Source organism: Hemicordylus capensis, chromosome 3, assembly GCF_027244095.1.
Source record: "Hemicordylus capensis ecotype Gifberg chromosome 3, rHemCap1.1.pri, whole genome shotgun sequence".
In the NCBI taxonomy this organism is placed as follows: Eukaryota; Metazoa; Chordata; class Lepidosauria; order Squamata; family Cordylidae; genus Hemicordylus; species Hemicordylus capensis.
Window position 1 is genome coordinate 167266232 of NC_069659.1, and position 21946 is coordinate 167288177.

General features: G+C 42.9%; 1 long non-coding RNA gene across 2 annotated transcripts; it reads right to left on the reverse strand.

The window, feature by feature from the left end:
* Positions 1-8977: 8977 nt before the first annotated feature.
* LOC128351687 (uncharacterized) lies at positions 8978-21524 on the reverse strand. Of its 2 annotated transcripts, XR_008319978.1 has the most exons (3): positions 21417-21524; positions 10780-12562; positions 8978-9238 (listed from the first exon to the last, which is right to left on the reverse strand). It is a non-coding gene; the product is annotated as an uncharacterized LOC128351687 (long non-coding RNA). The 2 variants fall into 2 exon arrangements; XR_008319977.1 differs by lacking the exon at positions 8978-9238 and having other exon boundaries at positions 10503-12562.
* Between the last annotated feature and the right edge of the window lie 422 nt (positions 21525-21946).

Sequence of the window (21946 nt, forward strand, 5' to 3'; positions counted from 1 at the left end):
GGGCACTTATGGGACATGTAGCAGCATGTAATCAAGAAAATGCCCTGGAGGATGGATTAGTGATAGAGGGTTGTGTGCCAGAGATTAACAAAACTTTGCTCTCTGCACTATGCATGGGTATTTGAGGAGGAAGGAAATGAAAAACAACACCTTTCCACTCTCTGGAAAGGGATACCACAGCACCTCCCTATTTTATTCCCCATATTGCAATCAAATGTTCAAGTTCAGTGCTAGCAGCCCACCTCAAACCTAATCCTCAAGTACTAGATAGTACAGTGGGGCAGGGCGGGGCGGGCGGGGGGGAGGTCTCAAAGAAAAGAGAAAGAAAAAAGGTGATTCCCCCACTTCTCTCATCCTGTTCTGTTTACTGAAGCCCCGAACAAGGAGTACTCCTTTTAGGAGTCCTTTTAGAATACACTGCAACATTTTGTTGCATACTGCTTTTTCCACTCCGTAAGTAAACCTTCTGGGACATAACAGTGCCATATGTCCAGTTTTAATATGGGGTTGGCGGAGGGAAGAGAGTGCCTTAGTTAACAAAACAACTAGACCATCAACATAATACTGTCAGAGTATTTGCAATTGATTTTTAAAATTCCATATTCTTAATCTTCCGGACCAGTTCCATCAGCCTGCCCCAGCAACACGTGGGTTTTCATGTGCCACGGTGTCTTGGCTTGCACATATCCTCTGCCTTGTGCTTAATGTCATCTGTGATCAGAATGTACATATTTGTGAATGTTCTCCCTTGTTTTTAAGATAGATATGCATACACTGAATGCATGGACAAAGTGCATATGAGTCCAACTCTTAAGGTGGACTTAAGGTGGTTTTTTAAGGTGGACTTAAGGTGGTAAGGTGGTTTTGTACTTTGGTTGACATGTTCAGGAACATATTGTTCCGCTGATGTAGTGCAAAGACAAAAAACCCCAACACCTGACATGAGAGAGAAAGCTTATGCATTTGTAAGACTTGCGCATTTTTGGTCTTGCTACATTTCTTCTTGACCTCACATAGACGTTTCTCAAACTACTTCCAGTTTTGTACAAAAATACTAAACCAGTACTGGGAAGCTTATAAGCTGACTGTGAGAATAAAGTCATTTGAGCTTCCTGGGAATAAGTGCAATTAAATTAAACCTTAAATAAGATACTTCATTACTACTTGTTTCATTAGAAGATAAATTAGAACTTGCTTCTGATTCTGGGGAAAGATTATGTGAATGAGAGAGAGATGTAAGGACAATTCAGAAATTTACTGGCTGATATGGTAGAGTTCTCTCATAAGGCCCATTCACACATTATGTTCAACACTCATGCAACAAGTGTACAGTAAACACAAGTACAGAACTGTTCAGGTACAGTCATTCACATGTTATGTTGAACACAGGTACAGAAGTACACTTCCTATCTGTACCATGCATTTTGAAGGGCCTGCATCCAGGTTCACTTTTAAAATGAACACAGGTACATTTTAAAATGAACACAGGGACATTCACACAAACATGTGTATGAGTGTACAGACATCTATACACCCGTATAGCTTAATGTCTGAATTGGGCTATGTTTGGGCATCTCCGTTTGGGAGTGCCGAAAGTGAAAATTATGCCTCACACCTTCACTTGCCACCTCAGGAAAAGCTTGGGGAAAAGATGGTCTTTTCCTGAAATATTTGTGTCTTGTGTGAGCATTTTTAAAAATTTGTAGGTTCTGTATATTTATTGTATAAAGTGTTAAAGAAAATGATTGGATGTAAGCAACAGGCTTGGCCAAGACATTTTGGAGCCTGAAGCAGAAAATCCAAATGGCATACCCACCCTGCCCACTCCACACACATCCTAATTAACTTGGGGCAGAGTTAAGTCAACCAGGAAGTTCTTTTGGATAAACTCCATTGAAATGAACTTCAGCTCCGCAAGAGCAAATTAGTTCCTCTCATGCCTTTCCTTAAACGCTGCCCTTACTTTGGCTATATTCTCTTTAAGACTATCTCTGCTACAAATGGCTGGTTCAAGATTGTGTAAGGTTATACATTTCCCATCACGGGACTGCTTCTGCCTCTCCTTTCCCCTGGATTTTTTCAACCAGCTAAACAACAAGCAGCAGCCACTCTAACAAAAAGTGTCTTGTGCAAATTTAGTCACAAGTGACTCCTGTAAATGTTTAAACTTACAAAACCCACTTAGTAGCAACAGCAAAATTCTGTGACACAGCCAACCAACTTGTATTTCTTACCAGATTGTGCAATCTAAGAAATCTGTGCAAGCTCATACCATTGGAGAGTTCTTTCACTTTTAACAGCTTTCCAAGGGTTAGCCCTGTTACAGGGGCGTAACTATAATAGGGCAAGGGGAGACAGTTGTCTGGGGGCCCACTGCCTTGGAGGGCCCCCCAGAGGCAAGTCATATGACTGACTCCCCCAGCTGGGCATCTGCCCAGTCTTCCTTCAGTTGTATTCATCCTCCAAAATTGATGTGAGTGTTAAGACCTGGAGCTACCAGAACAGCATGTCTTTCTCCAATACCATTAAATGACTTGCACCGTCCACAATTTACAAAACCTTAAAAAAAAAATTTAGGATGATGTTCTATTGTAGCACATAGGAGAGAGAGATATATTCTTTTTGTTACCACTATTCAGCCTCATTTACCTCATGAGCTGAGCTTCAGTGGGGGGGGGGGGGGCATTTTAAAATCTTGTCTCTGAGTCCACTCCAACCTTGCTACGCCACTGCCCTGTTAGTCTATTGCAGCAAACAAAAATACCCCACAGTTTTGCGGCACCTGAAAGACATTTATTGTGGCATAAGCTTTTGTAGGGTAGAGTCCACGTTGTCAGGTACATGAAGGGTTAGTCCAAGCTCGCTCTCTCTCTCTCTCTCTCTCTCTGGCCGTATTCACACATAATGTGAAACTGGAGATTGGCTGACCTGTGGTTAACGTTTCAAACTGTGACTCGCATCACAGACGTTCATCCAACCACAGTCCAGCAATCTCCAGTTTCAGGACAGGGGAGCCACTCCCTATTCTTGGTCCACTGAGGCCACATCCCAGCAAACTCTCTAGCGCTGGCATCACCAGACTGTGGGCAAGGCATCAGCACATCACAGGAGTGGCTGCCATTGGCCACAGTCTTAAAGGGGCTGTGCCAAGCATAAATATGCCTTTTCAAAACAGTCTGTCTGCCTCCAGCATGGAAAGAGTACTTAAATCCCTTTAAATGCCATGCCATGCCATGCCAGCGCTTTTTATGACAGTGATAGCATCTCTGCCCTCCTAAGAGCCCCCAAACAAAACTGTCTTGCACAAGCACAATTTTTTGGGGGGTGGGACTTGTCGGGGAGGCTATTTTTCTGTTACTTAGGAAAAGGAAGAAAACATGATGACTTCCTAGGAAGGGATATGTATATGAGGGAAGGAAAAGGATCCTGGGGTCTGGCCCGCTGTGACCAAGGATGCTCTTGCGAGGGTTCTCCCCCAACAAAGCAGTCCATGCAGACCAAACCACACTCCTGCTCCCTTGGCAGCTTGCTGCTAGTAGACATGCACTCTAATGTGAGGGCCTGTCCCTGGGGAGGACTTTAGGGTAAAATACCCTCAGTCTTCCATCGGACTGCACAATCACAAGTTGAGCTAAACCAACAAAGGGGGCCCTGCTTGCATGGGGGCCCCCCACTCTCTCTGGTTAATGATAGAACATTTGCACTGCAACCCCCTTCTGCCGGGGAAGCCTTGCAGGGTCCCAAAGGAGATTTTGACACCCAATGCAGCCCCAACCAGAGATTCCACATTTCCAGATTGTAAGTATGGACTTGAGTCCTGCATATATCTGTATGAACTAAATGATCTTTTAAACTGTATTTATGATGATATCCAACACACGAAGGAAGAGTACACCCATGTAGATTTTGAATTAAATGTGGACATTGCACATGTTGCCATGAATCTTTACAAATAAAAGAATTCACTAATCCATCTGATGATCAGAAAATTATATTATTAATCTATCCTGGAGATTGTTGGAAATGTATGGAGCAGACAGGTACTTTTTATCATATGTGGTGGACATGTAAAAAAGCTCAAAATTTTTGGAAAACAATACATTCCAAGATGCAGCAAATTTTGCATATAAACTTCCCTTTTCTCCTGGAAATTTTTGTGTTACTTTTTACTAAACCTCATATTCCTGCAAAACATACTAAACTTTCTTTATATATGATAATGGCGACAAGAATCCTATATGCTTCCTGTTGGAAAACAGATTTGATTCCGACTTTAGATGACTGTCATCTCAGACTTTGGGAATATGCATCAATGGCCAAAATAATTGCATATATTAAACATAAATCTGAGGATTTTTTTCTTTCAAGTGTGGGAACCATTTATTCAATATAATATAACGCAGGGATTGGTACCCCATCCGAGATATGGCTTTTCTTTCTAGAGGAAATTAATGCAGACAGCAAGAATATCATTGTTGTTTCAGTTCTGTACTCAATAATGTGTAGAGTGCGGGGAGGAGAGGTATGTTGGCTGAAGGAATTAAGGTCGACGTATATAGACTATATTGAGAATCTTTGTAATTGCTGGGTTTGATTATTCTGTTTCTTGTTTCTTTTTTCTTTTCTGTTACTTATTTCTCTTAAGTTTATATCTATTTTTTAAACAATAAAACAATATTTTTTTTAATAAAAAGAACAGAAAATTATATTAAAAACGTTCACTCCTTGCCAATCCACTGATGCTGTTTATGCAATTGTTTGTCCTTGTGGACCTTTTTATGTAGGTCAGATCAGCAGGCCTTTAAGGATTCACATCATAGAACATAAGAGCAAGATTAGAGCTACAAATTTGGAGGCTCCTCATACTTCTCATTTTGTTAAATATAGACAATTACCTGAAACAGTCAATACAAGAAAGGGTGAGGATTTGACTTCAAAATTGATTCAAAGGGAAGCCTTCTGGATATTTACTCTTAAGTCTCTTCCCCAATGGATCTCAATGAGCAATTAGACCTACCTTGATATTTATAAGTGATTGATTGTACATACAATTGATTACTGTTTCTGATTGATAATATATAAATGGGTTTTATCCCTTTAATTTTTGAGTCTAACCAGCAGATCTCACACAGCTGGAATAAATAGGTCTAGCTGAATGTATGTCACTCAGTATCTCAGAGACTTTTGACGTGTAAGGTTGCTGAAGATTTTTGTGAGATACTTCTAACATTCTTTTATAACATATAAATTGGGTATTGGATGTTATGTATGTATGAGAAGAACAGTCTAGATAAGTTTGATTGTGAGATCTTTTAAAAAGTATTGTACAGAGATTTATTACTGGTGAAGGTACTGTGAGCTATCTATAGGGGGAAGAACCTTTTGTCGGATTCAGTCATTTTGTAATAGTATTTTATCACATGGAAGGAACCATTGATGGGTTTTGTTACACATTCACAAGATGCTTTGTAACTCTATTTTTGTAGGCATGTGAATCATGTGACTCACATGTGAATGAATTTCTATATTCATTCTTTATGTCCTTTTTTCTAATTGTATTATTAGATCTGTTGTGTTATATTTTGGATTCTTTGTTTCAGATCCTTTTACGCTATTTGTGTGATGATGGATCACACTATCTGACAGGCTCTCAGACACGCAAGTTGTAGCCCTTTGCTGCTTGCTCTTCTTCCCGCTTTCTGCCTATTCCTTGTGAGGAGGCCTCACCGTCCAACCAACATGCAACTGACACCCTAACTTATTGGAAAGGATAGGTAAACTAACGTCTTGCCCTTCTGAGCCTCTTTGCCACTTTCCGCTGCTCCCCTCCTCGCCTTACAGACACTTTTTAACACAAGCCTCTAGCCAGGCTCTGGTTTAGAACCTGAGCCAAAATTTATTGCAGCTAAGACTGCTATTCAGAATGTTAGCCAGGCTTATTACATTCCCCTAACAAAACCTCTTCTTCCTTCTATATCCCCAGTTTTACCCTTAATAAAGCTTCTAAACGGTATTCCTGTTTCCTCATTCTTCCCAATATGACAAAACTAGCTCAAAATGAAACTGGAACTGAACTTCTCCCCCAACCAAGCTACTTTCTCCAGTTCAAGCCAAAAGCATAGTTGAGGTGTCTAGCCAGCACCTTGGGGGTAATTCTGGCAACATGGGGTCACTGTTTTGGGGCACAAGCAAGGGTGGACATGTCCAAATGTACAAACGAGCTGGCAGAGGGCATGCTTTGACAGTTTCTTGGCAGTAGTCACCAAGACAGGGAGAGCAGATGCCCGGTTACCTGCCCCTACTCCCCACGGCTTTCCTTTATAGAGCGACCTTGCTGGGTGTCACCTGGCATCTGCACCCCTTGGCCTTGTGAGGGAGAAGCTGTCAGTGCACATTATTAGCAATTTGGCGCAGCACCCCTGTCCCCATAGAGAGTTCTTCTCCTGAGTTGTGAAGGGGGTGTTCCCATGGCCTTACACTCTCATGAGTGAGCGGTCTGCTTGGGGTCAACATCTGTCATCATCACATATGACTAATTGCCCCTTTCATTGGGGCAGTGCTGATCCTTCTGCCCAGCCCTTCTCACCAGTCAGCCTAGGGACTGCACAGGTACCCCCAAGGGGAAAGGGCTGCTCCCTTTCCCCCCAACATAATTATCTGGGGCAAGTGTTTGGAGAGGCAGCCAGTGAGAAGTGCTGCAGGCATGGAGCAGGCGTGATCCCAGGCAAGCCTGTGTAACCATTTCTATGATTGTGGTTGAAGAAACGACGCAGTTATGGTGCCACTGCATTCAGACATAACACTGCGGCAGCCAACCCTCTGGTTTCAGCAGTGAACCTTTGTGCAAACTGAAGGTTCAGATTGGAGTTTGGCAAGGCAAACCGCAGGTCACTTTTGCAGCAAAACCATGGTTGCACACATTCAGACATAACAGAGTTCCACGCCACCCCATTTAACTCCAGTTTCACGTTATGTCCAAACAGAGTCTCACACCCACCCACCCCGTGAGGAATGCTTATCTTTTGGGATGCCTTGTTAACATTTTATAATTTGATTTGTAATTCTTCAGGATTTATAGGTCTCTCCCCTCAGGGACCTCTAGCAGAGTGGGGGAATGCTTGACTAACAAGCAGAAGGTTGCCAGTTCAAATTCCCGCTGGTATATTTCCCAGACTATGGGAAACACCTATATCAGGCAGCAGTGGTATAGGAAGATGCTGAAAGGCATCATCTCATACTGCATGAGAGGAGGCAATGGTAAATCCCTTCTGTATTTTACCAAAAGAAAACCACAGGGCTCTGTGGGTGCCAGGAGTTGAAATCGATGTGATGGCACACTTTACCTTTATAGGTTGATTGGTTTGGTGGGGGAAGTTCAGTAAAATGAGTGGGAGAATGTCCCAAACACTTAGGGAGGATCTACACCACTGATGATGAAAGCTAATTTGTAAGGAACTGAATACATAGGGCAAATGTGGATTATTAAGAACAATTTAGTTGTTTTAGGGGACAGGTGAGTTGTTTGTTTTTACATTTATATCCCACTCTTCCTCCAAGGAGCTCAGAGCGGTGTACTACATACTTAAGTTTCTCTTCACAGCAACCCTGTGAGGCAGGTTAGGCTGAGAGAGGAGTGACTGGCCCAGAGTCACCCAGCAAGTATCATGGCTGAATGGGGATTTGAACAGGGGTCTCCCCGGTCCTAGTCCAGCACTCTAACTACTATACCACGCTGGTTGTGGTAGGAAGTGAGGTAGCAAGATGCAAATTAGGACTGGACTTTTGTACCTTTCAATAATTGCACAGCAGAGAGTTCTTTGGCAGGTGCAAGTCTCCTGACTTCTGCATTGCCAGTCAAAATGCCCTCTTCCAGAGAACTGTTAATGATACAAGTGGGCTTCTTGCCCTTGCAGGAAGCCTTCATAACCTGTTTTTCTGTCCATGTGAAATGCAGAGATTTTCAACCAGGGCTTCAGATTTCCATTGTGGAGAAAGTGAGAGTTGTTCTGTCAGTGTCAGCGTTTTTCGAACTGTGCTTCAGAGAGTTCCTCAGTGAGAATACAGGTGGTTCTCATTATTTGCAGGGGTTCTGTTCCCACCAATTAGTGTGAATATGGAAACCACAAATAATGAAACCTTGAGTCAATGGGAATTGGGGGATAGGTTCCTTGCTCTGAAAAAAATGCTTTAAAAAGCAGGGAGGGGTGGAAATAAGAGTAGAAAAGCATAATACTTTGTTTTCCAGGTTTCCAGGAATGACCCCCCCCCAAATCTTCTTATTTTTCATTTTAAATCCTTTTAAAAACAAAAATAGCCACAAAATGGCTCTGTGGTTCAAAATGGTGACCATGAATGACATCCTAAGTCATTTCCGGCCACTCAGGAATCTTGGATGGACAAGAATTGCCAATATTTCCTGCTGTGGATAAAGAAACTAGGTCTCTAAGACTCATCTGCAGATGCATGAAACCGTAATCTGTTAAACTGAAGATAATGAGGGTCTTCTGTATCAGCAATGACAGACAAGCTCCCCAGAAAGATAGATTGCCCACCATTACCAGAGCTAGGTGTATTCTTAGTCATGCTTTCAATTCATATGAGTCAATGGTGAGGCCGAACAGTGCCCCATGAGAACTGACTGTGTGCCACAGAACTTGCCCAAGAATCTTCTGCAACATACGTTTATTTTATTTCTATACCACCCAAGCAAAATGGCTTTAGGTAGTTTACAAACATAAAAACAACCAACCAATTCCAAAAGTAAATAGTGCAATATGCAGGTGTTCTGTAGCACACATCAGCCATTCATTGTCATGTTCTGTAGCAGACGTCAGCCATTCCTTGTCAAATGAGTGAATGTGGGAAAAGTGTCAGTTTTCTTCATGGCACCTTTCCAACTACAGAGGAGATCCTAGCAGAGGAACATTCTTTGATCTCAAACTGGCAGGATTATCCGGTAGCATCTCTGTGGCTAAAGGGGCACAATGTTGACTATCTCAGCTTTTCCTCCAGCTGAGAATTTTGCCATGAACCTTTATGGAGAAAAGTGCTAAGAGCATGACACAGGGAGATGAGGATGGTGTAAAGCCGTCAGGGCCTTTAATTCCTTATCAGATCAATCACAATATCCAACCACAAGTGGTTTTGTTTTCTGGTCTTTCATAATCTTTTACTGCTTGGAAAACTTCTGCTTTTGGTGCTCTGTCTCTGTCTCATTTCCTTGTTTCCCATACTGTTACTGTAAGAGTAAAATTAGACATGACACATCATACATGTGTACCAATCTCCCAATAACCTTTTAAAAAAGGTAGCTGCGGAGGCTACAAATATGATCAAGGAAGTGGTAGGCTGGTGGGTACTTTCATTCTTCAGCGATCTAGGTAGCACTTCCTTAAGCTGCCTTTCCACCTGTGGAAGGCTATGAATGCAGAGTTAGCTGGGCCACAGTTATCTATGCTTTGGTAACTCGGACATTAGATTACAGTAAAGCATTATACATGGGGCTGCCTTTGAAGGCTGTTGAAAACTACAGTCATCTAGCAGCTAGATTGCTAACTAGGTCTGGCTGACCAGGTCACTATATCTCATCAAGGACATTATAGAACTGGGGAAAGTGCAGAAAAGGGCAACCAAGATTATCAGGGGCCTAACGCATCATCCTTAGGAGTCAAGGCTACATCATCTGGGACTTTTTCATTTAGAATGAAAGCGACTAAGAGAGGACATGATAGAGGTCTATAAAATTATGCATGGTGTGGAGAGAACAGAAAGAGAAAATGTTTTCTCCCTCTCTCACAACACTGGAATCAGGGGGCATCCCATGAAACTGATTGCCAGGAAATTTAGGATCAACTATAGTTAGTTCATATAGTGCATAATTAACCTATGGAGTTCTCTGCCTCGGGATGTGGTAATGGCCACCAGCTTAGATGCCTTTAAAAGGGGATTAGACAAATTCATGGAGAACAGGTCTATCAATGGCTACTAGTCCTGATGGCTATAAGCTACCTCCAGGCTCAGATGCTGGATGTCTTTGAATACCAGTTGGAATACCAGTTGCAGGGGAGCAATAGCAGGAGAGAGGGCATGTATTCATTGTTAATGGAACTAGGCCTGGGTAAATGGAGCAGTCCACCTCAGAATAAATTTAGGAACATAGGAAACTGCCATATACTGAGTCAGACCATTGGTCTATCTAGCTCAGTATTGTCTTCACAGACTGGCAGTGGCTTCTCCAAGGTTGCAGGCAGGAGTCTCTCTCAGCCCTATCTTGGAGAAGCCAGGGAGGGAACTTGAAACCTTCTGCTCTTCCCAGAGCGGCTTCATCTCCTGAGGGGAATATCTTGCCGTGCTCACACATCAAGTCTCCCATTCATATGCAACCAGGGCAGACCCTGCTTAGCTATGGGGACAAGTCATGCTTGCTACCACAAGACCAGCTTTCCTCTCCTAGATTTGTTCAAAGCTTCATTCTTGGAAAGAAATGAACAGAGAGTTTGAAGTCCAAAAATAGAATCAGATTTATTTTAGGGCTTAGGGGTTCAGGAAAAGAAATAATGATTAATGAGCAACACAATATTAACTGACAAGCTAACGAGATTAACCAATTAAAAGGACTATGTTAAAGCTCACAAAGAGGCAATTTGGCTTGAGTTCTCAATTGAGTTTACTCAAGGCCGACCAGAAAAATGGTCTTTGGAGAGAGCAGCTTCGGATTTTAGAGGGAGCAAGAGAGGAGGGGAGTGAGAAGCATGAGAGCAGAGGTTAGATACTACCTACTTCTGACTTTTGGGGTGTTTGGACTCTTGAAGCTTGGCCGATGCCAAGGGACCTCTCTTCTCCGGGACAGGCAGGAAGGCAAAAGGCAGGAACGGGAACCCAAGGGGCAGGCAGGAGTCTGGGAACCAGGCAAAATCCAAAGACGGTCTGAACTCTAGAGACCAGGATCTCACAGCCAAGAATGCTGCGCAGACCGGGCTAGGGGAAAGGGACGGTCTGGAGGCGACAAGCAATACAAGAGCAAAAGTCCAGGCAAGGAAAGATGGAGGTCCCAATGCCCAAACATGATGACAAGCAGGCTGCAGCTGATGAATCTGGGGAAGAGACATACTAATTGATTGTGTCTTGACTAGAAATAGATAGCATTTTGCCCTGGCATGCTGACCACACCTTCCTGCTGAAAAGGTGGACAAAAGGGAGAGAGCAAAGAATACATCTTTGTCCTATTCAAATTTGCTGGGTGTGCTTCCTTCTAGTACTATGTCCTTCCAGTACAATTGTTCTTCCATTACAATGGGTGAATAGGTCTGGGAGACCGGTGGGTGGGGGGGAGGTAATGTGTGCATCAGGGCTTCTCTCATGTTTCCCAGAATACCATGGGAGTGACTAGGAATGTTAACAAGCTAGTTTCCTTTGTCCCAAGCTAGCCATTAAAATGTATGTTAACAGAGATGTGTCCTTACAACTGTACTAAATTTAGTTTAAATTGGTTCTCACTTCCATCCCAAATATTAATTCATCTGCCATCTTGAATTGGGGTGGATGACTTTGTCACAAACTACATCATTGGGTCCCTGCATCTATACCCAATTTGGTTGAAATCAGTTAGCTGGTTCACAGGTTAGCCCACTTGCACCTCAGAAGTTTTCATGTCCACCATCTTGAATCAGGGCAGATGACATCATCACAACTAAGCCATTGAGGTGTCCCTACAATTGTGCTAAATGTGGTTCAGATCAGTCCAGGAATCGTGAAGTTGATGGTGGGACACATACACACATACCCCTGGGTGATCTCATAAGCTTATTTTCCTTTAGGAAATTAGGGTTAAAATGACAGCTTTTTAGAACCAGAACAATCAGGGGAATTGCTTGCTAGGTACTTAAAAGATCAGTGGCCCAGATATAGAGGCCTCTCTCCATTTTTTAATTAAACCTTTTCATGCTCTTTAATGGAATCCAGCAGTCAATTCCAGTTTTTAAAGCCATTAATCACCAGGACATCCCTGTTATATCTGGTGTGTTTTAGCAAAGGGGTCATGTTAGGATTGGGTCCCTGGCCCATAGTACTTTATTTGAAATAGTGCTAGCAATGCTGAAGAGAACAGATGAATTTTTTAAAATTGCTAAAACATGTTTTTCCTGGAGCACTTAATAATCGCAAAGGCCCACCGCATGGGGCACCAATTTTATAACACATGGGTTCTGAGGGGCCCAAACAACTATTGAATTTACTGCCTTGGGATTATTTTTAATGAAAGGCAGTATATAAATTTCGCAATCAATCAATCAATCAATCACCAAGATAAATATAACATGTAAGTATTAGGCAAATCTGCATTTAACAGAAACATTTAACTTAACATATTCTCACACATGTCTTTCCCATTCCCCGCTTTTGTCTTTAGAAAGTCCAAATTGTAATTGATCCAAACAGCTTTTGAACGAATGAGGGGGGAAATAAAAACAACTGTCCAACTTGAACTCATGCCTTTTGAATCTGCAGACTTGATTCAGCTCTTCTGTTCTTTCAAGCACTTTACGTGCAGCTTTCCAAGAAGGCCCTACAAGACAACGCCCTTTAATTAAATTTTCAATGCCCTGTCATTAAATAATACATACACATAATAACAGCAAAACAAAATAAATCTGCAGCTGCCCTTATAATTAAATATACATCCATTCACCTAAGCAAGGGGTTAAGGCTGGTTCAACCTCTGTCTCATTCACAAGATAGACAGATATCCATGATCTCCCTATGGGTCTATACACAGCATAGTTAACTACTCTGGTAACCTCTTGCTTAGATTACTGCAATGCATTGCATGTGCGACTGCCTGCCTTTGAAAATGGTCCAGAAACTGCAGTGGGTACAAATAGGGCTGCAAGATTATTAACTGCAAGATTATTTGAGCATATTATGGCAGTGCTTTTAAACTTTAAAGCCCTAAATGGCTCAGGACTGGGTTACTTGAGAGAGCGCCTTACTCTGTACGTCTCAACCCAGACCTTAAGATCTTCTTCGGAGGTCCTCCTCCAGGTACCCCTGCCAAACGAGGTGAGGCGGGTGGCTACTAGGGAGAGGGCCTTTTTGGTGGTTGCACCCCGTTTATGGCATAGCTTCCCCAGTGAGGTTCACCTGGCTTCATCCCTTTGTCCTTTTAGATGCCAGGTAAAGTGCTTTTTGTTCATTCAGACCTTTTGAATTTAAGTTTTGATTTTTAAATTTGATTTTTAAACTGATTTTAAAACATCAGCCACCCGGAGAACAATTTGTTATGGGGCAGCTAACAAATAAAGTATATTATATTATATTATATTATATTATATTATATTATATTATATTATATTATATTATATTATATTATATTATATTACTCCCTGACCACACCCACCACCCTATGTGGGTGTGAGTGTTTACATACACACTACTGTCAGCTGTCTGGCCACCTAGACTGTATTCAGGTAAGGGCTTCAGGCACCCCAGAGTTGCACTATTTCTCCTATAATTTCTGATTGAAGAATATTCAGAAACTTCAGTTGGTGCACAATGCAGCTGCCAGGGTTTTCTCTGGAACTGCTTGCTCAGAGCATATTACACCTATTTTGAAAGAGCTGCTTTGACTGCTAATTTGTTTCTGGATCCCATTCAAGGTGTTGGTTATTACCTTTAAAGCCCATAATGGTTTGGGTCCTAGATACCTGAAGGCCCTCCTGCTCCCAAGGATTTCTGTCCACCCAACAAGGCCATCAGAAGGGCCTCTGCTCCATGTGCCAACATTGAGAGAGGCTACATTGGAATGCTCTGGAATGCTCTCTTGGTGAATGTCCACACGTTGTCATCTGTGGCTGCTTTTAAAAACAACTAATGACCTTTTTATTTATTCAGATAGTGACCCCTTTGTTGGGAATTCTCTCTGGTAGAAACCCTTTTTCATTATAGCAGAGTGCACATAGGCAGAACACAGCAGATTTAACTAGGCGTGCGTGTATGCTGAGAGTAAAGTAACTTGGAGCCAGTTCATAGTTTCAAATCAATATATATGGCATTTATTAGAGAACTCCATTCTAGATAGGAAAGTGAGGAGTTAGGATCTCTAATCCAGCTAGCTAGCTGGATGCAGATGGATTCTGCATCTTCTCTGCACACTAGTGATGTGCACGGTCCAGACCAGTCCGGACAGGCACCGAGCGGGGGGTCTCCCTTTAAGGGTGGGGGGGGTAGAACTTACCCCTCCCGCTGCTCTTCCCCCTCCGGCGCTGTAGCGTAAAGTGAAGTTTTTGAGGCGGCAGCATTCTTCACTGCCGCCTCTGCCCCCATCGTCATTAGTAAAGGCTTCGTAAGAGCACTCTTAGAGCAGCATGCATGTGCGTGCGGCGGCGCACGTGCGCCTGTTGCTGCCGTGCATGCGCGCTGCCTACATCACACACTGCGTACGTGGCGTACGCGCACACCGCGGCGACAGGCGCGCATGCGCCGCCGCACGTGCATGCATGCTGCTCTAAAAGTGCTCTTACGAAGCCTTTACTAACGACGACGGGGGCAGGGGCGGCAGCGAAGAACGCTGCTGCCCCCAAAACTTCACTTTACGCTACAGCGCCGGAGGGGGAAGAGCGGTGGGAGGGGTAAGTTCTACCCCCTCGCCCTTAAAGGGAGACCCCCCCTCGGTGCCGGACTGCCGGACCGGTCCGGCTCCGGACCGGTTTGTGCACAGCCCTACTGCACACATGGTGCAGGGATAGGAGCTTGCTTGCATGTTGCAAGGCAGAGGAACAGGAAGAGAAGGGAGAGAGGAAGGAAGTGTTCCTGAGATTAGCAATCTACATTCCAAAGGGATAGTGTCAGAGCAGTAGAGAAGGGATGACCAATGTCTTGACCTTCTAGCCCTCTGACTCACTAGTCTGTCCTCCTATGTCTTTGAGTCAAGAGACAGCGCAAAGTCCTTAACTTCCAACACTCTTAGGGCAGGCTTCCTTAGGGGTTGCCAGCAGCATTCCCTCTAACAGAGCATTCCAGATGTTGTTAAATATAACTCCCAGCAACCCCAGCTGTGATGGCCTTTGGCTGGGAACTATGGGAGTTGTAGTCAACAACATCTGGGATTCCATGTTAGAGGGAACACCTGTTGCTGGGCCTCTCAGTTCTTCTGCTTCTGTTGTCTTTTTTATGATGGGGTGTGGTTTTTTTTGGTGGTTTTTGTGTGTGTGTGTGTGTGTGTGTTTTATGTTTTTAAAGTTTAATTGCTTTCAAGGTTTTAAATGTGTTTTTTAGATAGAGTTTTATTGATTTTTACCTTGTAAACCGCCTTGGCATGCCTTATGAAAGGCGGTATAAAAATGGAACAATAAATAAATAAAATAATAATAAGAAAGCGACATCTATAAATGTGGCTGGCCCACCTAACAAGGGAGTCCAGCTACCAGGAATAGCTATCTGCATTAACAACCGAGGAAGGCCAGAAGGCACACCAATGTTTTGGGTGCTCCAGTGGGCATGGGCTCACTACCCTCTCCTCATATTCATGAGATGAACAAGTGAACAAGCTACTGTACTGTCTCTATTGTTTATGAGTTCTACTATGTGCCGCCCCCGCCCCCCCGGGCACAATCCTAAGAGCATTGACTAGGAAGTAAGGAAGCTCCCCTGAATTGAGTAACATATATTTCCTAGAAACATTCATAGATATATTGTTTTGTTTTGGGTTGTTAGATATACAGTTTTAGACAAAGGCCATCAAAAGAACAATATTCTCCAGAATTTACGGGCAGAATATCAGATCTTACTTCAACAGATGCAATCTATCACACTATTTGTTTGATTGCTATCTCTATGGTTTTGTGAGTGAAAAACATCTCTTGAACATTTTCAGTTGAATTTACTACTAGTGGATTTAGCAGAAGATCTGATTCTTCTTGGGAGGTGTAAACACTTTGTGTCACTTGCCACATTTGCTGCTTTGCAAATTAGAGAAGTTTATCCCATCCGTTACTAAGCTGGAGACTCAGTGTAATTCATTGCATCGCTACATGCCTGTTCTGTACTTCTCTGAGCAGAGGCAGATTTATACTTAATTTGGTTCTGTAATCAGCTTCATTTTTGCACAAACTCCCAGACCCAGCTGACCTTGGCTGAACCAAATAAAGTGAAGTATTTGCCTTGATTATTATTATTTTTTGTAGTCCCCCCGCTGCCCGCATTAGCACTTGAACACTTCATGGTACAAGAATGGAAAATGAAAAAATAAAAATCACCCTCCAGGGTTGCCATAAATCTTAAGCTGACTTGGAAGCAAGTCTGGCAATGTGAAAAATATTGCAGGCAAGGGCAGGGAGCGGGTGTCTCTCCAGGAAGGAATAGTTAGGTTGGAATTGGCAGCCACTCTGCAAACATTCCTTTTGCTATGTAAACCACTTAAATTTTATTATTGTATATTAATAATAACAGTAACAAGACTGCAACCAGTGCCACGAATCTTGGCATATCTCAATGGCACCAGTCTCAGCATATCTTGGCCTTGGTGTTGGGGTTTGTGATTACCACTCCAGTTACAGAGTGCAGAGTTTAGTTGTTGCAGCTATTTAAGTGGAGATCACTGTAGAGTCTAAACTAAATAGGTTTATTAGTGAAATACATTTGAGATAGGAAAGACCTATCCTATCTATCAGCTACATAATGAATAGGTAGGGGGAGAGATAAATGTTTCCATCTTCTCTCTATTTTTATTTATTATTTATTTATTAAAACATTTTTATACCGCCCAAAACTTACGTCTCTAGGTGGTTCACAACAGAACAAAACCAAAGTAAAACATTTGTTAAGACAAAAAAGGGGCGGGGGGGGGGACACACACATTACAACAATTTAATTTTTTTAAAAATAATATTTTAAACCAGCATTAAAACCATTAAAACAACATTAATTAAAAGCCTGGGTGAAGAAATGTGTTTTTAAAGACTTTTAAAAAGCTGTCAGAGATGGGAGCACATTCTTATTTCACTAGGGAGCGCATTCTAAAGCCTCGGGGCAGCAGCGGAAAAGGCCCGTCCCTGAGTGGCCAACAGACGAGTCGGTGGCAACTGCAGACGGACCTCTCCAGCAGATCTCAATGGGCGGTGGGGTTCATGCCGAAGAAGGCGTTCCCTTAAATACCCAGGGCCCAAACTGTTTAGGGCTTTATAGGTTATAACCAGCACATTGTATTTTGCCCAGAAACCTATCCGCAGCCAGTGTAGCTCCTTCAATACAAGAGTTATATGGTCTCTCCGAGATGACCCAGAGACCAGCCTGGCTGCCGCATTTAGGGATGTGCACAAAACCAGTTTGCCCAGTTCAGTTAGGATTTGAACCAGGTTAGAAACAGGAGGGGTTGGTTCGATTTTGGTTTTGCTCGAACCTCCCCCTGGTTCGGTTCAAAATCGAACCGTTTTGAACCAGTTAGAACCGGTTTGTACTGGTTCAGACATCCAAAAATGGGTAGGGTGGTAGCTGGAACCCAGGGGTACCTGCCACCCAAACCCCAAAGCAATCAGACACTCATACGATTTTTTAAAATGAATTTTTGAAATTTATTTATATTTTTTTCTTATAGGGTATAATGGGACTCGAACCAGCTCATTATTCCCTATTGTGGAACACCCATGGGTTCCAACAACCATGCAAACTCTGAAGCAATCGGACACCCCTATGATTTTTTATGAATATTTGAAATATTTTCAATTATTTTTCTCATAGGGTATAATGGGACCCAAACCAGCCCATATCCCCTATTGTGGAGCACCTAGGGGCACAAAAGTGGGGTGGGTGGTAGGCACTCAGGGGCCTACCACCCAAAAAACCTCAAGGCAATTGGACACTCCTCCGATTATTGGTGAATTTTAAAAGTATTTTTGAATTCCTCATAGAGAATAATGAGGATTGCAGCAAATGTATAGCTTGGTTGGCACCCTCGCTCTGGGCCACCCCAGCACCCCCCAAGTGCAGTTATGGGGCTGCTGAAGCCTCCATTCTTCCCTATGGAGAAAAACCTTAAAGCCACTTGTGGGGTGCTGGGATGACCCAGAGTTAGTGGTGGTCTAGTACACAGAGGGTGCCAACCCCCCCCCATGGGTTGCCAAACCATGGGGTACTGGGTTTTGTTGTTTCTGAGGTGTTCTGAGTGTAGATTCTTTGGTAGCATATTAGATTTTCAATGACAAACCATGAATCCACTCTCATCTGCTAACCTTAAAGACACATAAACTTCAAAAATCACTTAAAAATCAGCCCTTGGCCCAATTCCTTTCAAATAATTCTGATAGCTTCCTTGCCCCCCTTGGGCACTACCACCCACCACGCTGTGCTCTAGGACACCCCTTTTCCCCCCGACGTGAATTTAGACATTTGCTGAAACCTACATGCTTCTTTATGGAGAAAACCCTTAAAGACGCGTAAGCTTAAAAACCAGCATTTGCCCAATTCCTTTCAAATAATTCTGATAGCTTCCTTGCCCCCCGCTTGGGAACTACCACCCACCACACTCTGCTCTAGGACACCCCTCCCCCCCCCCGACGTGAAGCTATACATTTGCTGCAATCCTCATTATTCGCTAAGAGGAATTCAAAAATACTTTAAAAATTCACCAATAATCGGAGGAGTGTCCGATTGCCTTGGGGTTTTTTGGGTGGTAGGCACCCCTGAATGCCTACCACCCACCCCATGTTTGTTCCCCTAGGTGCTCTACAATAGGGAATATTGGCTGGTTTGGGTCCCATTATACCCTATGAGAAAAATAATTAAAAATATTTCAAATATTCATTAAAAAAATCGTAGGAGTGTCCAATTGCTTTGGGGGTTGGGTGGTAGTTGGCACCCATGGGTGCTCCACAATAGGGAATCATGGGCTGGTTTGAGTCCCAGTATACCTAATGAGAAAAAAAATAAATTTCAAAAATTCATTAAAAAATCGTACAAATGTCCGATTGCTTTGGGGTTTGGGTGGTAGGTACTCATGGGTGCCAGCTACCACCCCACCCACTTTTGGAGGTTCAAACTGGTTCAAACCAGTTCAAATCAAACCAGCTCATGTTTGGTTTGAATTCGAACCTGCAGCTCGAACCTGATGGCTGGTCTGGTTCGAATTTGAACCTTTGAACCAGTTCCAATTAGAACCAGTTCGCACATCCCTAGCTGCATTCTGGACCAGCTGTAGTTTCCGGACTACGTGCAAGGGCAGCCCCAGATAGAGCACATTACAGTAATCCAGTCTGGAGGTTACCAGCAGATGTACCACTGTTTTGAGGTCATTCACCTCAAGAAACGGACGCAGCTGGCGTATCAGCCAAAGCTGATAGAAGGCACTTCTGGCCACTGCCTCAACCTGGGACACCAGGGAGAGGCTCGGATCCAGAAGCACCCCTAAACTGCGTACCTGTTCCTTCTGAGGAAGTGTGACCCCATCCAGAACAGGCAGATCAAAATAATCTCTCGAGCTCTGACCCCACACAATGAGTACCTCCGTCTTAGCCGTATTCAGTCTCAGTTTGTTATCCCTCATCCAGCCCATCACCGACTCCAGGCAGGCATTTAGGGAGGTTATGCCCTTTCCCGATGATGCTGACATGGAGAAATAGATTTGGGTGTCATCAGCATACTGGTAGCACCCTGCACCAAATCCCTTGATGATCTCACCCAGCGTTTTCATGTAGATATTAAACAACATTGGAGACAATATGGAGCCCTGGGGAACACCATACAAAAGTTCAGTCTCTGCATATTGGAAGCTCAAGCAGAAGTAGAAGTTCATGTGGGGATGGAGGGGGAACATGTGCTCCTGGAGCAGTGGAAGCTTGTAATGCCATATGTGTGAATCCACCCGGTGTCACAGACTGCAGGCAAGTGGGAAGCAGCTGCCTCCTGGCTGGTGAATATATGAAGTGAGCATAAATCAGATTTTATTCTTATGGCCTTCATCTAGCATAATAAAACTAAGTTAAACCATATTCCATCATGGAAAAAAACTTTGGTTAATAGGATAATTATGGGTGTGGCAACTTAAACTGAGCTACCAAAAATGAGGAAATTCGATGGCCCATGATGTTTACCCCATGAGGGCATGACATCCGATATCTAGTCTGAGATATTGTACTGACCTACAAAATCATAGCCTTGGAAACACAATTTGGCTGGGTCCACCATACTCCAATGCACTATCTAGCTGGTGGCAACCACAAAAGCTGAGAATTAGTGTTACAACAATAGGCCTATTCACACATTATGTTCAACACTTGTACAAGTATACAATGTACACAGGTACAGTCATTCACAAGTTATGCTGAATGCAGGTACAGAAGTAGACTTCCCATCTGTACCATGCATTTGAAGGGCCTGTATCCAGGTTTACTTTTAAAATGAACACAGGTACAGTCATTCATACAAACACATGTACAATTGTAGTGTACAATCTGTACACTCGTACAGCATAATGTCTGAACTGGGCTGTTTAAGAAGAATTTGGTAAAATGTGTTGGGAGTTGTAATTTTTATCCCCAAGTTAATTAGCAAAGCACTAAAGAAGCTACCCACTTCAGTTACAGAGTAGAATGCAGTTACAGAGTAGAATGCAGCCCCTGCTAACTGGGCAAAGAGGCACCTTTTACCGTGGTGATTCTCTTTATTTAGCAGGGGGAGAGTAACTGGCCCTATCCACCCCCAGCACAGTACTTCCAGTGACTGTTGCTGGTGTGCGTCTTATGTTTCTTTTTAGAATGTGAGCCCTTTGGGGACAGGGAGCCATCTTATTTGTTATTTCTCTTTGTAAACCGCCCTGAGCCATTTTTGGAAGGGCGGTATAGAAATTGAATTATTATTATTATTATTATTATTATTATTATTATTATTATTTAGTTGTTGCAGCTATTTAGAGAAGACACATGGAGATTCTTGTAGAACTAAATACTAAGTATTTATTGGTGAAGTACACTTCAGATAGGAAAGACCTAACCCTTAATCTACAGAACGACATAATGAATAGGTAGGGAGAAAGAGAGAGGTTTCCATCTACTCTTTAAGAGGAAAGGAAGGGATTCTGACTCAGCACAGGAAATACCTGTAGAGTCATATCAGGGAGGGATCATAGAATAGAGACAGATAGAACAGTTAGGGAGACCCTTACTCACTATCTTTACTCCCAGTGCCCCTAATGGTCATTAGGACAGTTGGTGCAAAAGGCTGAACTCCTACAAAATGTGCATATGGTGAGTGCTGTTACCTCAGCAAGTAACAACTACAGTTAGTCCCACAGTCCACATTTCAGAAACCAACAAAGAAAATAATTCGGAGGGAATGAAAAGAAATGACATACTGTTAAAGTATATAAAGTAATGATATACTGATATACTATAGCTAATTAATAGCAGAAAGTTGCCACCTTCTTCTCTTACCAGTCTCTGTCTCTTCTTAGATTTTCCCGTCTCAAACACTGGATAAACAACTATCCTCTAGAAATCCAGCTTATCTTTTTCTCTGTCAGAACTGCTTTCCTTCAGTCTGTCTCCTACAGCTACCCTCAAGGGCCAAAAATAATTCAAATCATTCCCCATCCAACAGAGGGCTACACATACACACACAGCAGCATTATAATTTTTATCGTTTAAGCATTATTTGCTCCCCCCATGCCCACAGCACTTGCCATATGCTCGGAGGCACTCTACCAAATTCTTCTTAAGCATTGCTGCAACAATAATCCCTAGCCTTTGTGATTGCCACTAGTTTATGCCAGTAATGGTATAACTGGAGTAACTGAAGCATTGGAAGACATAGCCAAACTGTGTTTCCAAGGCTATGATTTTGTAGGCCAGTACACTATCTCAGACTGGATATCAGATCTCATGCCCTCATGGCTTGAACATCATAGGCCATCAAATTTCTTTGGTTTTAGTGCCATATGTGTAGGGTTGCCATATTCAAGCTT